Genomic DNA, 15879 nt, shown 5'->3' on the forward strand with positions numbered 1-15879 from the left:
CACTTTTTCGCATCACGGAAACCTCGAAACCCCCGTCACCGGATCCGTCCAAAGTAAAAATAAAACAAAAATTTGAGTACGAGTTTACTAAAGCCTAGATCTACACTAGGAGAAGAGCCTTTTACCCTTGATGCGTTGCCCTTCGCAATCCCGCTCGTCCAAGGTGCCGGATCTCAAGATTGTCAAAGTAGACAATCCTCTACATGTATCCACATGAACAAATCAATGGAGGGAGAGCCTTAGAGTGTGCTAGCACTCCTAGAGGGTCTCGGCCAAGGAGGAGGAGAGGGAGAGCAAGAAGATGCAAGAAGGAAGATGATAGAATCAATTGGCTTGAATGAAAAATCAATCTCATTCACTCACAAAAGTGGCCGGCCACATGTGTAACTCCTTCTCATTTAATGTGGCCGGCCACATTAAATTGAAAGGGGATTTGTAACCTCCATGAGGTGGCACACACATGTGCTAACCTTGATGATGTGGCACATCATCATTAGTCCTCCTATTGCCAACTCACAAATGAGGTGGCAAATGGTCAAGTCAAACTTGACCTTTCATCTTCCTTCTCAAGTCAAGTCAAACTTGACCAAATCTCTCTCATGGTTGATCTAATCTAACCATTTGATTCAAACCAACTTAATATAATGAATTTAATCCATTTAATTAAATTGATTCAATGGGTTATAATCTAAATTTGACTCATTGAACACATGAATCAACTTGAGTCCAACTCAATTAGCTCAATTAGGATTACTCTTAATCTAATTTGATTCATCACATGAATTTAATCCTCTTGGTTCATTATATGAACCTAATCTCCATCTAATTGTCCTTTGTGTGTGACCCTATAGGTTCTTGTAACGTTGGCAATACCCCTAAACCCATTTAGGAGCATAAGTAATGAGCGGTATCTAGCAACACATCATTACTACCCAAGTTACAAGAATGTTGAGATCCAACATCACCTTGTGACTACTAATTGTTGCTCCTCACAATATATGACATTGTCCTTCTATCCTAGACATCTAGATTGATCAATGTGAGGCATAGACCGTGTCATCCTCTGACCAATCTAAATCTTGAACTCCAAGTAGACTCACTAAATCAAATGAGCTCAATATCTCATATTGACATATTTGGGCATGGTCATGCACTTCGTGGTCTCACTCTATCAAGAATATCGATGTCTCTCCCGTCATATAGGAGGGATAGATCCCATCTACATCACTCACATCCCTCTGCATAATTCGTTACTTACCCAGTAATCGCCTTTATAGTCCACCCAATTACGAGTGACGTTTGACGAAACCAAAGTACATAACTCCTTATGTAGGGAACCATGGTGACTTCAGGTCTAAGGACTAGTAGTCATACTAATAGCCACATGAGAAAGTATATGACACTCATATAACGATCCATGATACTTTCTTATGGCCAGTCATTCAGTATACATTCTCCAATGCATACCCATGTGTTAACTTGATATCTCTATATCCATGACTTGTGAGATCAAGTCATCGAGTTGACCTACATGCTAATCTTATTGCATTAACATTGTCTCTGAATGTTAATACTCGACTAGGAATGATTAAGAGTAGTGTTCTCTATATCATCTCACTATCAACTCAACCAATCAAATGATATAGGTAAGAACCTTCTACTCAAGGATGCTATTATACTTAGTTTATTTGACACCAATACAAGTAAGTATAACAACCAAAACAAATGTCTTTATTTATATAAGAATATGATACAACAAGTCTATAATACAGTCATCAAATTATTGGCTCTAGGGCTCTAACTAACAATCACTAGATCAAACTTCCATTTTGGATAACTATAGGAAATTAATTAAGAGCGTGTGATCTTCCCCATCGGAAGGGGCACAATCTTATTAATGGACTAAGTGTTAAGTAATGGTATACACTTAGGCACGTTTAATAGTATCCTCCCTATCAGAGTCACTGCTATTATTTGTGTGACCGAAGGAAAACCAACTATTAATTTTATTTGTCATAAAATTAGGTTGACAAGAATAAAATTAATGGGTAACACCTCCTCTTACAAATGTTTGATTTTGTATACGTCCACACTATTGTGGCATGCAAAATTTACGGTGATTTGAGGTGTTGGTTAATTTAAAATAGTATTGTTTGAGGAATCAATATTATTCTAAATTTAGAGTCTTGACCAAAGTTTATTTTTGTGATTCTTAGGATGACTTTCAACCCACTGACCATTATACTGAAAGAGAACAAACTTACTGGTCCCAATTATATTGATTGGAAAAGGAACCTGAATATTTTTCTTACTGCTGAAAGCTATAAGTTTGTACTGACTGAGGCTTGCCTGATGCACCTAACGGTGACTCTACCCCAGAGGAGATTGAGTATCATAAGAAATGGGTAAAAGCTGATGAGATGACGCGGTGTTATATTTTGGCATAAATGTCAAATGTATTGCAACATCAGCATCAAGATTTACCAACAGCTTATGATATAATGAACAATCTCAACAACTCTTTGGGCATCAGGATAGGGGAAAGTTAATGACAGCCATCATGTCCGAGGGAACACCCGTAAGGGATCATATCCTCAAAATGATGGCCTATCTGAACGAAATACAAGTTCTTGGAGGAGAAATCGATGGGAAACCGTCGATATAATTCTCCAAACGTTACTCAGAAGTTTACCAACCTAACATAAACAAAAGAGAGTATACATTGGCGGAACTTCTGACATAACTACAGGCAGCAGAAGGTATATTTCGTCAAAGTTCTCAGATTCACTATGATGAAAATGGTTCTACTTCTAAGACGAAAGGCAAGAAGAAGAAGAAGAAACAGGTCTTTTTAGCAAAGAGAGTGAATAAACCTTAGGGACAAAAAGCTGGAATGAAAAAGCCGAAGGGCGAGTGCTTCATCTGCAAGCAGTCAGGACATTGGAAGGCGGACTGTTCTCGTAGGAATTAGAACAATAAAGGTATATCTCATGCTCTAATAGTTGAAACATGTTTAGCGATGTTATCTACCAGCACCTGGTGTGTAGATACGGGAGCCACTAATCATGTCTGCAATTCTTTGCAGGGGTTCCAGGAAACTGTCTACATGACAATGCTACTAAGGTGGCAGCTGTTGCAGTGGGAGACGTCTACTTATCTTTTAATAAGAATAGAAATTTGGTTTTAAGAAATTGTCTTTATGTACCCAGTTTTAGAAAGAGTTTAATTTAAGTTTCTAAACTGTATTTGGATGGATATTCAGTTTCCTTTAGTAACAATGTGGTTATAAAGAGAAATAAGGTGATTATCTGTTCTGGTGCATTGGTTGGCAATTTATATACTTTAAATCCAATTTCTCCCACAAAGCAAAATATGGAAATTAATAACACATCTTCTAACTCTAATAAGAGAAAAGAACCTTCGGAAATGAACCAAACGTATCTTTGGCATCTAAGGCTTGGTCATATTAACTTAAGTAGGGTTCAAAGGCTTGTAGTCGATGGACTCTTGGGTTCATTAGAGTTGTAAAACTTTCCAACATGTGAATCCTACTTGGAAGGTAAAATGACCAAGAGACCTTTTAAGGCCAAGGGGTATAGAGCCAAAGAAGCATTAGAACTGGTTCATTCTGATTTGTGTGGTCCTATGTCTATCCAAGCAAGAGGTGGTTTTAAATATTTTGTCTCTTTTATAGATGATTATTCAAGATACGGATACATTTACTTGATGCGCCACAAGTCTGAGTGCTTTGATAAATTCAAAGAGTACAAGGCTGATGTGGAGAAACGTCTTGGTAAAAGTATCAAGACACCCGATTCGATCGTGGGTGGAATACCTCTTAGGAGAATTTAGGAATTACTTATAGGCCGAGGGTTCAATCGCTGTTCACACACAGTACATCCCAATAAAATGGTGTGGCAAGCGAAGGAATAGGACTCTTATGGAGATGGATAGATCGATGATTAGATTCGATTACCAAATTCTTTTGGGGATACTGCGGAAACGATAGCCACACATTCTACACCTTCTAAATCAATATCCTCTACTTCCATAAAATTGTGGAATGGGCGAAAGTTTAGTCTAAGACATATTCGGATTTGGGGTAGTCAGACATGCTATACAGACAGGTTAAATCTTCATGTGCATGAGGTAGCGATGCTGTGTTTATGGGTTATCGCAGAGGAACGAAAGGTGGTTTATTTTATAGTCCTAAAGACCAGAAGGTCATTGTTAGCACCAATATCCAGTTTTTAGAAGAAGACTATATAATGGACCACAAGCCCAGTAGCAAAATTGTTCTAGAAGAACTTAGAGAGGACACGTCTACTTTAGTACCAACAATACAAGATGAAGTACCACAAGAGACTGCAACACGTGTCATACATGATACATAACCACCGACAGTGCCTTGTCATAGTGGGAGGGTTGTAAGGCAACCTGAGAGATTCATGTTTTTGGGAGAGTCTTCAGACTTGATCCCAGGCAAACATGAACCTGCTCCCCGGACATATGACAAAGCACTCCAAGATATAAATGCAGTATCTTGGCAAAACGCAATGAATTCAGAAATAGAATATATGTATTCTAATAAGGTCTGAGAGCTTGTAGAACCACCTGATGGTGTAAAAGTCGTTGGATGCAAGTGGATCTACAATAGGAAAAGAGGGACAGACAGGAAGGTAGAAACCTTCAAAGCAAGGCTTGTTGCGAAAGGGTACACTCAGAAAGAGGGAATTGATTATGAGGAGTCCTTTTCGTCGGTAGCCATGCTTAAGTCTATCCGGATACTCTTATCCATTGCCACTCATATGGATTATGAGATTTGACAAATGGATGTTAAGACAACTTTCCTTAATGGAAGTCTTGAAGAAAATATCCATATGAAGCAACCAGAAGGGTTCATTGAAAAGGTCAAAGAGCATCTAGTGTGCAAGCTCAATCGGTCCAATTATGGACTGAAGCAAGCTTCAAGGTCTTGGAACATCCGGTTTAATGAAGTAATCTAGACATATGGATTTATTCAGTGTCCGAATGAGTCTTGTATATACAAGAAGTGTAACGGAAATGTGGTGGTATTTCTTGTACTATACATAGATGATATTTTGTTAATTGGCAACAATGTCAAGGTATTATCGGACGTAAGGGTATGGTTGTCCAAACAATTTGATATGAAGGACTTAGGAGAATGTGCACACATTCTTGGGTTCAAAGTTATAAGGGATCACAAGAAAAGAATGTTATGCCTATCCCAAGCTTTATATATAGATACAATCCTTGCTCGTTTTAGCATGTAGAACTCCAAGAATAGTTTCTTACCTCTTAGGCATGGAGTAGCCTTATCTAAAGAGATGTCTCCGAATACATCAAAGAAGATGGAGGATATGAAGTCAGTTCCTTATGCTTCGGCTGTAGGAAGCCTTATGTATGCAATGCTATGTACGAGACCTGATATCTGTTTTGCCGTGGGCATGGTTAGCAGATATCAGAGTAACCCTGGACAAGGACATTGGACTACTGTAAAGCATATATTGAAGTACCTGAGAAGGACTAGAGATTATATGCTAGTTTCGCACTTCGAATCAGATAGGGATAATAGTAAGTCTACGTCAGGCTATGTGTTTACTCTGGGAGGTTGAGCCATTGCATGGAGGAGTGTTAAGCAGAAATGCGTCTTGAACTCAACCATGGAAGCTAAGTATGTGACAGCCTCTGAGGCAGCCAAAGAAGCAATATGGCTCAAGAACTTTCTAATGGATTTAGATGTGATTCCTGGTTTGCCCAAGATCACCACAATTTATTGTGATAATAGCGGTGCAGTTGTAAACTCGAAGGAACCACGAGCCTATAAGGCAAGTAAACATATAGAGCGCAAGTACCACCTGATACGAGACATCATCAAGCGAGGAGAAGTTGTCGTCGCCAAGATTCATCAGCAGATAACCTGGCAGATCCTTTCACTAAGGCCCTTCCGGCCAAAGCTTTTGATTGGCATGTGGAGGGGATGGGAATCAGATGTATGGCAACATATATGGCAGCTTAGTCTTTTAGTATAAGTGGGAGACTGTTGGAGTGTATACTAAAAGTCTAGCTTTTGTAAATATTTATTTTTGAAATAAAAGAATCACATTGGTCAATATCTACATTTATTTGTTAAATATAATTGTTCAATTAATTTATATTGTAGACAACATGGTGTGTGGTGTCACACACAGAAGATCATGTTGATGGTTCTTTATAAATTATAAATAGTTGCTCACGACTAAGATTGAAAGGAACAAACCATCAGAATAGTCGTAGTGTAATTAAGTATTAGTTTGTCTTGATTAATAAATTACACTGGTACACTCTAAGTGTATTGAGTAGGACCATTTAGGTAAGTTCTTTTTGTACTGACTTAGTAAAAGAACTAGACCTTAGTTATTATGGAAGTGTGTGCTCTTAATCCTAATATAATAACAAACACATATATTTAATATTTATTTCTTTGACTTATCAAAGGGTGAGGTTTAGCTCGATAAATCAATATGCCCGATAAGTTGGGAAATGATATTACTTATAGTGTGTGTTGTTAATTATAGAAGGAATCTGTGTCCTTGTTATCTAGGTTGAGAATGCCCCCAAGAGGAGCTCATAAGGATTGCCATGTTAAACCCTGCAGGTGGACTTAGTCCGACATGAAAATGAAGTTGAGTGGTACTACTCTTGGAGTTAGATATTAATTAAGTGAGTTGTCAGTAACTTACTTAATTAGTGGACATTTGTTATTTTAAACACAGGGAGACTAACACACTCATGATAAGAAGGAGCCCATAATGTAATTTGAGATTGGTGTGGTAGTGCGATAATAACTCTCTAGTGGAATGAGTTATTATTGATGAACTTGAGTTGTGTGTTCGGGGCGAGCACGGGATACTCATGCTCATCGGAAGGCCAAAACCAATTTCTCCTTTAGGTCCCTGTCGTAGCCTCATTAAATCCTCAAGTCCATCCAAATATAAGCCCATCTTGGTGTCCAAGACGGGGGCCGATCCAATGCTTGGTGACCAAGCAAGGGTCGGCCACATCCTCTTCCAATAGGGGCTGACCTTATTGTTTGGTGAACAAACTAGTATGGGGCGGCCACATTAATCAAACAAGGAGGGTTGTTTTGAATTTTTAAAATCTTCTCTTTGTAGAAAACTATAAGTTTTAAAAAGAGATTTTAATTTCAAAAACTTTCCTTATTTGAATTAGGCCATATGTTTTAAAAAAAAGTTTAAAAGATTTTTAAAACTTTCATTTTTTAACCATTCTCATGGTTTAGTAAAAAAAGGAAGAGAAGTTTTAAAATTTAAATTTTCTATCACCATGTTAAAAAGGAAATTTTATAAAAGAAGTTTTAAATTTTAAAACATGGTTTTAATTTTTAGAACTTTCCTTTTTTAACTCCTACTTTAGGAAAGAGAGCTTGTAAAATTTTATAAGAGTTTTTCTTCTTGTAAAATTTTATAAAAAAATAATATTTCTTTCCTCTTATGGGGGCCGACCACCCTTGCTTGTTGCCCAAGCAAAGTGGCCGACCAAAACAAAAAAAATAAAATCATCATCCAAATTGATTTGGTGATTGATTCAATCAAGAGGAAAGAAAAGGAAAATTAAAAGGGAAAAGGAAAAACTAGAGGAAGATTTTAATTTTTGTAAAAAATCTTCCCTTATTTGCCTTGGGCAACTATTATAAAAGAAGGGGTGAGGAGGCTTCATGAGACAACTCTTATTCTCTTACTTGGAGGATCTCTTGGTGGTCGGCCCTCTCTCTTCTCCCTTTCCCTTTGCTCTCTTCTGTTGGTGCAACCTTAGGTCAAGGTTAACCTGGGTGACCCGACTCGAGTTGACCTGACTCGAGGTATATTTTGATGTTTGACAAGAATAGAGAAGTTGTATTTTAATGTTTGACAAGAATAGGAACTTGTGGGATTGTGGGTGCAACCTTTGGTCAAGGTTGACCTGGTTGACCCGACTTGAGTTGACCTGATACGGGAAAAGTCCAAGTATGGAGACTTGGCACGGAAAATTCCAAGCAGGGAACTTGGCACGGGAAAAGTCCAAGTATGGAGACTTGGCACGGAAAAGTCGAAGCAGGGAGCTTGGCACGGGAAAAGTCCAAGCAGGGAGCTTGGCACGGGAAAAGTCCAAGTATGGAGACTTGGCACGGAAAAGTCCAAGCAGGGAGCTTGGCACAGGAAAAGTCCAAGTATGGAAGCTTGGCATGGGAGGTCGGAGAGGGCTTGGTAGCTCGTTCTCTGGACTGGATGGAGTCGGAGAGGGCTCGGTAGCTCGTTCTCCGAACTAGAGAGGGCTAGGGCTCGCTGGACTAGGTCGAGAGGCTCGCGACCTGGCCGACGTGGAAGTCGAGAGGGCTCGGGACTCAGAGGGCTCGAGCTCGGATGGAGTTGGAGAGGGCTCGACTAGGTCGAGGAGCTCGCTCGGAGAGGGCTCTCTCGTCTCTAGATCGAAGGCTTTAGGTTTAAGGTCGGAAATTGGATCGGTCACACCGATCCAGATACATCAGTGGTTATCGATCGGTCACCACCGATAACCAAATAGTAGCGTCTCGGAGATTTAGGGCTGATCGGTCCACGATCGATCAGGATCGCAACCAACTCTCGTGAGAGTTGGGATCGTCTGGGACCGATCAGCGATTGGTCCCACGACCGATCAGATCCTTCCGGATCGATCAAGGTGGAGCTCGATCGGTCAGGTCCACACCAGATTTCTTTCTGTGTCTTCTTCTTCGTAGGTTCATATAAGAGGGCCACTACAGGGAAGAGCAGAAGTTCTTGTTCCTTGCGATCCGAGCTTTCTGAGCTCTCCATTACTGAAGCTTCGTGTGAGCTTCCTCGGTGGGTTTCCAACTGATAGTTGCTGCTGTAGCAAACCAGTGTTTTTACATTCATATTGTTCTTGGCTTCTTGCTGTATTTCTTGTACTCTGATCTTGCTGTTGCAAGAGAAATTATGGCGAGGTTTCTCCACCCAGAAGGAGTTTTTATTAGCCGGTTTTCCGGGGTCTCATCCACCGACGGATTGATAGGATTTGTCCACCTTACGGACGCGCCGAGGAGTAGGAGTATCATCTCCGAACCTCGTTATATCGTCATGTTTGAGGTTTGATCTTCTCCATTTTCGTTTCTACTTTTTATTTCCGCTGCGCTAACTCAAATTCTAGCCGCGTCCGAAGGTCCTAACAAGTGGTATCAGAGCAAGGTTGCTCTTCGTCGGATTAACACCCTGGGGAGCACAAGCTAAAGAATGGATCGACTCGGAGAAGACGTCACGATTCCACCCTTCTACGATCGCGACGACTTCGCATATTGGAAGGTAAGAATTAAGTATTTTCTTATGACTAACCTAGTAAATTGGAATTGTGTACAAGTAGGTTTTATTCCTCCGGTGGATAAAGAAGGAGAACCTCTCGAGAAGAAGAAGTGGACGAAGGAACAAATCCACCAATCCATAATCAACGACGAGGTAACGAAAATCTTTGAATTTTCATTACCTAATGATATCTTGTGCAAGATAGGTGGATACAACAATGCCAAGGAGTTGTGGAACAACTTGGCTAAGTTCCATGAGGAGAGCTCCAATTCAAGTCATGAAGAGGAGTCAAGTGAGCCAAGTAGCTCACATCATGGAGGTATGGAATTAGAAGTTGAGGGCTACTCAATATCTAAGGAAGAAGAGGAGGAGAGTTCTTCTTCAAGACTGGAGCAAGAAGAAGAAGCCTCTACCTCCGGAAGGGATGAAGGAGAGAGCTTATATCCATCCTCAACCCTAGGTAACTCAAGCAACTTAATTTTAAGTAAATTACATATAATGTGCTTTGAGTGTAGGGAATATAGGCATTACAAAAGTAAATGTCCAAAGAGGATTAGGAAGACTCCACCGGTACCAAAAGTCAAGGAAGCCGGAGTCCCGATACGCAAGGGCAAGGAGCACGTGGTGTGCTTCCAATGCAAGCAAAGGGGACATTATAGGAGCCAATGTCCAAGGGGGAGGCAACCTCACAAGGACAAGAGACCAAGCACATCTACGGGGGGAGCTAAGGCAAACCCTAAGGTATCCTTTAAGGCACATTCTTGCAATTCTAATAAGACACATGCTAGTAGTTTTTTTGCAATTGTCAATAATGATAAGCATGATAACCATAGAAACCGATACATGTGCTTAGGTGCCAAACATGTTAGCCTAGATAAGGACAATACTAGAAATGCCAACCCTAGAATTAACTCATCTAAGGTTAAGGAAAACCTAGATAGGAACCCCAAAACAACTAGACATATGCCTAGGAATACCTCAAAGAAAAATGGAAAATTAAAGCTTGAGGTATTAAAGAAGGAAAATCAAGTCTTGAGGTCAAGACTTGACACTTTAGAAAAGGCTCTTAAGAATTTGGAGAAGTCAACTCTAGGGTCTAAGGGTCAAAAATCAAAGCCCAAGGACATGAGAGGTTTGGGTCACAAACCTAAGTCTCAAGTGGTCAAGCCCGCTTATCATAATGTTTCATTCAATTATGGAACAAGACCTAGGGCTAAGAAGACCATCACCAAGGTCACAAGGGGAGTTACCCCTAGAGTTCATCTTGATGAGTCCCAAATGACCAAGGCTTTAAAGCCTAGGAGGGTCATTAGGAGGGTTGCTAGGGAAGTCATCCCTAGTGAATATTTAGTGAACCCAATGAGCTCAAATAGGTATTGGGTTCCTAGGAGCGTGATTCCTTCACGCTAGATGGTTTAGGGTGTGCCAACCTTAATTGGATAGGTAGTTAACCTACTCATGGTAAAAGGTGGCATTTTAGGAATTTTCAAGGTGTAATCAAGCCTTGAAAATGAAATTAAAAATTATTCCTAAGGTGATTAGGATGTGCCAACCACATTTGAGGAGTTTTCTAGGGTCAATCTAATTGCCACATAGTGATCTAAAAAACTTTTTAGGTCTATTACATTTAGGAATATAGAATTTATGGTAAAATGATCAAAATTATCAAAAATGGCAACTAAGGCTAGAATTAGGTATTTTCTATACCTTTATATGTTATTTGTCATACATTGTTTGTCATATGCCATGTCATGACATCATATTTATTTTATTATCATTTGAAATGTCATGATAATGCTTAGGTTAGTTATATGTCATGCCTTATTTAAGTTTCATACTTGATGACATGACATCATGACATTGGCACATGTTTCCACTTATGATATTATTTTATGTCATGTCATCATCTCTTGCATTTATGATCAATTAATTTGATTTAAGGATAGAAACACAATTTGATATGGAGATCAAATTGTAGTTTAGAAAATGCATGAGAACTTAGCTTAAGATGACCTAAACCCATATCTCACATCAAAATTGACTTGGATGTGTGTGATACACCTTAGATGTGTGTGAGATATTAGGATTATGAGTTAGGATCAAGGTGCATAGTTCTTGTACCTAGATGAGCCTAATTCAAATTTGAGGATCATAGGGAAAACTTGTGTACAAGTCATGTACATTTAGCCCTAAGATTGTGGTCCTAAATTGAATGGTTTAAGATCATTTCAAAATTGATTTGAAAAACCTTGATGAAGCTTTTCTAGTGATAGCATTCATCATTGAGCAAGTTGATACAAAGATGGATTAACCTTGAGTTATTTCAAAGTCTTTCGAACTTTGTATCAAGATTAAAAAATGGGAGTTATTTTCATAGAAAACTATTTTTCCTTGATAATATATGTTATGAGGAATGTATCCTCAAAATTTTACAATTTTTAGAATTTTCTGTAATTTTTTAGGGGTTTCTGAATTTCGAGAGAAAAACCAGAAATCCTTATCAGAGAGTCGTGTGTTAGGACCTTCGGATGGCTAGAGAGGGGGGTGTGAATAGCCTCCACTAAAAAGTCAATCAATTTCCTTACAAAACTTTGTTAGCACAGCGGAAATAAACAAAATAAAAAACTGATGCAAGGAAAGAAAACCAACCCTTTGTATATACGAGGTTCGGATAACACTCCTTCACGGCGTACAGTCTGTACGTGGGATCCTTGACCTTTTTGAGATCACACCGGACAAATTTCGCTAAAGTATTTCGCCTTCTCGGTGGAGTAACCTCTCCACAAAAGTCACAGAATAGATTTGAAAATAAAGCACATTGACTTAAGAGTGGTGGATAAAGAATTGAGCAAATGAACTTACGACCAAGTGAAATGAAAATGCACAGAAGGAAGCTTCAACCAAGAGCTTAACACCGCCTCTTGCTTGATCGACAGAGAGTTTTTCCAGAACCTTAGCAAACCTCTCTTCTTCCTTCTTCTTATTCTGCTTTCTCACTGTCCCGAATCACTGTCACCTGTGTCGAATCACTGCAATCAACTCAGGCGTCGCCAATCACTCTTCCTTCTCATCTGGTTCTTTGAACTCACACCAATACCATCCATGGTCTTCACTGGTGTCTTTGAGTTCGAACCAATGAGCAAGAGTCCAACTGATCGCGGCCAGTGAACGTTGAAGCTCGAATTGCATCACTTGCAGTGAAATACAGCATAAAGGCCACTTGTTCTTATTCTTCTGATGGAGCTTCATTTGAAATTAACCAATGGCACGATACCTGTAACCTGTAACTTAAAAATCTCACAGCAGATGATTTGATTAGGTGAATCAGAAGTGAATCAGAAATATCAGAGAAGCAGCAGAAACAAACGACATGTTGTGGATCGGTCAACAGACCGATCCATAGCTCTCTGGACCGATCGGGACTCATCACGATCGGTCAGGAAAAGAGTCTGATCGATGCGTGGACCGATCAGCTATGGGTGGATCGGTCTGGGAGATCCCCTTCGCTTTGAGTCCGGCGTCTTTACGATCGCTTCTGATCGGTTCCAGTAGACCGATCGATAACCCATAGAATGCTTCTATGTGAGTTCTCGATCGGTCTACAACCGATCGATAACCTGAGACTTTCTACGTGTGGTCACCGATCGGTCACGAGACCGATCGGTGACTACGTATCGATCGCGCGGCCGATCCGCCAACATAGACCAATCCGATCGGCCAGACGATCCATGATCCAATCTGTGTTAGTTTTAGAGCCTCCACCTAAACCCTAACGTCTTCCTGGTCCGAGAACGAGCTACCAAGCCCTCTCTAACCTAGTCCGAGGCGAGCTCTCGAGCCCTCTCCGGGACGTCAGGAGAGCGAGCTCACTGAGCCCTCTCGGCCTAGTCTAGAGAACAAGCCGAGAGCCCTCTCCGACTGTCCGGTTAAGAGAGCGAGCTACCAAGCCCTCTCGGCCTAGTCGAGAACGAGGAGCCCTCTCCGAGTTCAGAAGCTACCGATCCTCTCTCGACCTGAGTCCCGAGGAGCGATGCCGCCCTCTCCGACTTGTCGGTCCCAGAAGCTGAGCCCTCTCGACCTAGTCTAGAGACGTGCCGAGCCCTCTCCGACTGTCGGGTCCGGAGAATGAGCTACCGAGCCCTCTCGCCTGAGTCCGGAGAGAACAGTGCCGAACCCTCTCCGAACTGTCCGGTCCGAGAGCGAGCTACCGAGCCCTCTCGACTTTCTAAGAAGTATCCGTACTTGGACTTTTCCTCTCCTCATGATCAACCTTGATCATCAATCAGTCTGAGTTTAATTAATATCTGATACAAACTTAAATCAGTGTCAACATCAAAACAACAGCCAGGTCAGACTGTATCAACAATCTCCCCCTTTTTTTTGTTTGACAACACGATTTAAGTTTAGATCAGAAATGTTCATATTTCCATGTTTCCCTAATTTTAGGGGAATCAAGATCCTCCCCCTAACACAGATACAACACCATGTAAGGATAAAGGAATCAAGGTCCTCCCCCTAAAGCCAAACTTCCATTTATCTCTAAACTTAGTTATCTTCTCCCCCTTTGTCAAACACCGAAAAGGTGCGAATTAGGTAAGAGAACGTTAAGGACTCCCCCTTAACCCATACTGTCTTTTTCTTAATTCACCTAGAATACCTCTACGTGTATTATAAGACAGTGATAAAGAAATAAGAGACATACAAGTCATGGCATATGAACCGCATATTAAAAACCAATAAGAAGTGAAACATAAGGAAAACAAGAGGATGAACAGCATACATAGATGAAATGAACAAGTATCCAGGTCAGACATAAATATCCAACAAACAACATCCAAAACATAGACAGTCATAATGACATCAAAGGACAATGTGTATCAGTCAGCCTCCTTATCATGAGGAGCATCAGCATCATCAATGGGAGGAAAGGGTCCCTGAGGTGGCATGCCGCTGCTCGAGGATGGATAGCCCGGGAAATCCTGCGGAGGTGGGTATCTGGCCATCCAATCCATAATCGCTTGATGTGTCGCCAGCTGCTGACTGCGTAAATCATCGTAGCGTTGGTCAATCCGGACGCGCAACCCGTGAAGCTCAGCAACCAGCAGCTCATCATGTTGATCAAAGCGACTCTCCAGCTCGGCGATCTGCCAGCGCAGATCAGGATCGGCCTTTCCATCATCAGCAGTAGGAGGAGCAGCAACAGGAGCAGCTGCAACCTGTCGTGGAGGTCCCCGTGGTAACTCACCTAGAGCTCTCCCATCCTTCCACCGAACATCCCCATTTTGTCCTATGATGCCAGACTTGGAAAATGCCCGTTTCCCAAGTCTGCAATCTTGCCTGACCATCTTGACTATTCTACCCTTGGAGACATCAATCTGAAGGGTCTCGAGCTAATCTGTAATTATATGCCCATAAGGCATATAAACAGTGAAGCTGTTTGACTCGCTATAGGAGATGATCGAAGAGTAGATGTTGGACATAATGTCAAAGTCGAGACGCCGACGCAATCCATAAAGCATCAGGCAATGATATGGTCGGATCTCAGACAATGGTTTAGATGTGATAGGCAGAAGGCAGTTCGTGACAATTTTAAAAAGAATGTAATCTTGAGCAGACAATCTCAAGGCTGCAAAAGTAGGGAAATCAACGTCTAACTCATCAAGGCCACCCGGTCTAGGATGTCTGAAGAAGTACTCATAAATATCGTCAAACGAGACATCAAAGGGTGGAGGTAAGGGGTCTGATAGGTCAGGATATATCGAAAAGACATTACCGGAACACCTCCGACAACCGAGATAGTCAAAGAAGGATGAGAAACTGAAATCAAGGGTCTGCTTAGCAACTTTTGTTTTATAACTTACATCATTAGTCTGATGAAGGTTGTTATAAAACTCAGAGACTAAGTTATAGTTGATATCTCGTTCTAAGTAGACAAGTGAGTCAAGTTTGTAGTAAGCAATGATTTCTGACACAGTTGGACAAAATTCGTCCATGAATTTACGATCTACAGACCTACAAGGAAGTAATTTAAAGGTCCGTTGTTTAAAAGCTTGTTCAAAATGGTGGTTAGGGAATCTCCCCGAGACAGATGGTTGAGGATGAGAGGGAGCCTTAGACTTAGACTTCTCAGATGACTTAGAGGTCCCCTCACCCACTTGTTTCTTCCTAAGATTTAACAATGGGACACAATGGTAAGTAAATGAGCACCGGAGCCACCAACACCCGAAACAACAATCACAAATATGGTGAGAAATGAAATCGAAATGCTAAGTTTTAGAGAAGTAAGGAGTTACCTTGGTGCCATTGAGCTTTGGCTAGGGTTCCGGCGTGCAAAGAGAAGAGAAGAGGTGAGGTGTAGGGAAGAGTCGGCTAGGGCTTCTGCGTGAAAGAAGGAAAGAAAAGATCGGGAAGATTTAAGGGTTTACTGATGTGTGTACAGTTGATGAAATGATCGGACGACTGTCCGATCAGGAGGTATCAGGAGCCTCCTGATGGGTCCCTGGACCGATCCAGGAACATCCTGATC

Source organism: Zingiber officinale, chromosome 10B (assembly GCF_018446385.1).
Source record: "Zingiber officinale cultivar Zhangliang chromosome 10B, Zo_v1.1, whole genome shotgun sequence".
In the NCBI taxonomy this organism is placed as follows: Eukaryota; Viridiplantae; Streptophyta; class Magnoliopsida; order Zingiberales; family Zingiberaceae; genus Zingiber; species Zingiber officinale.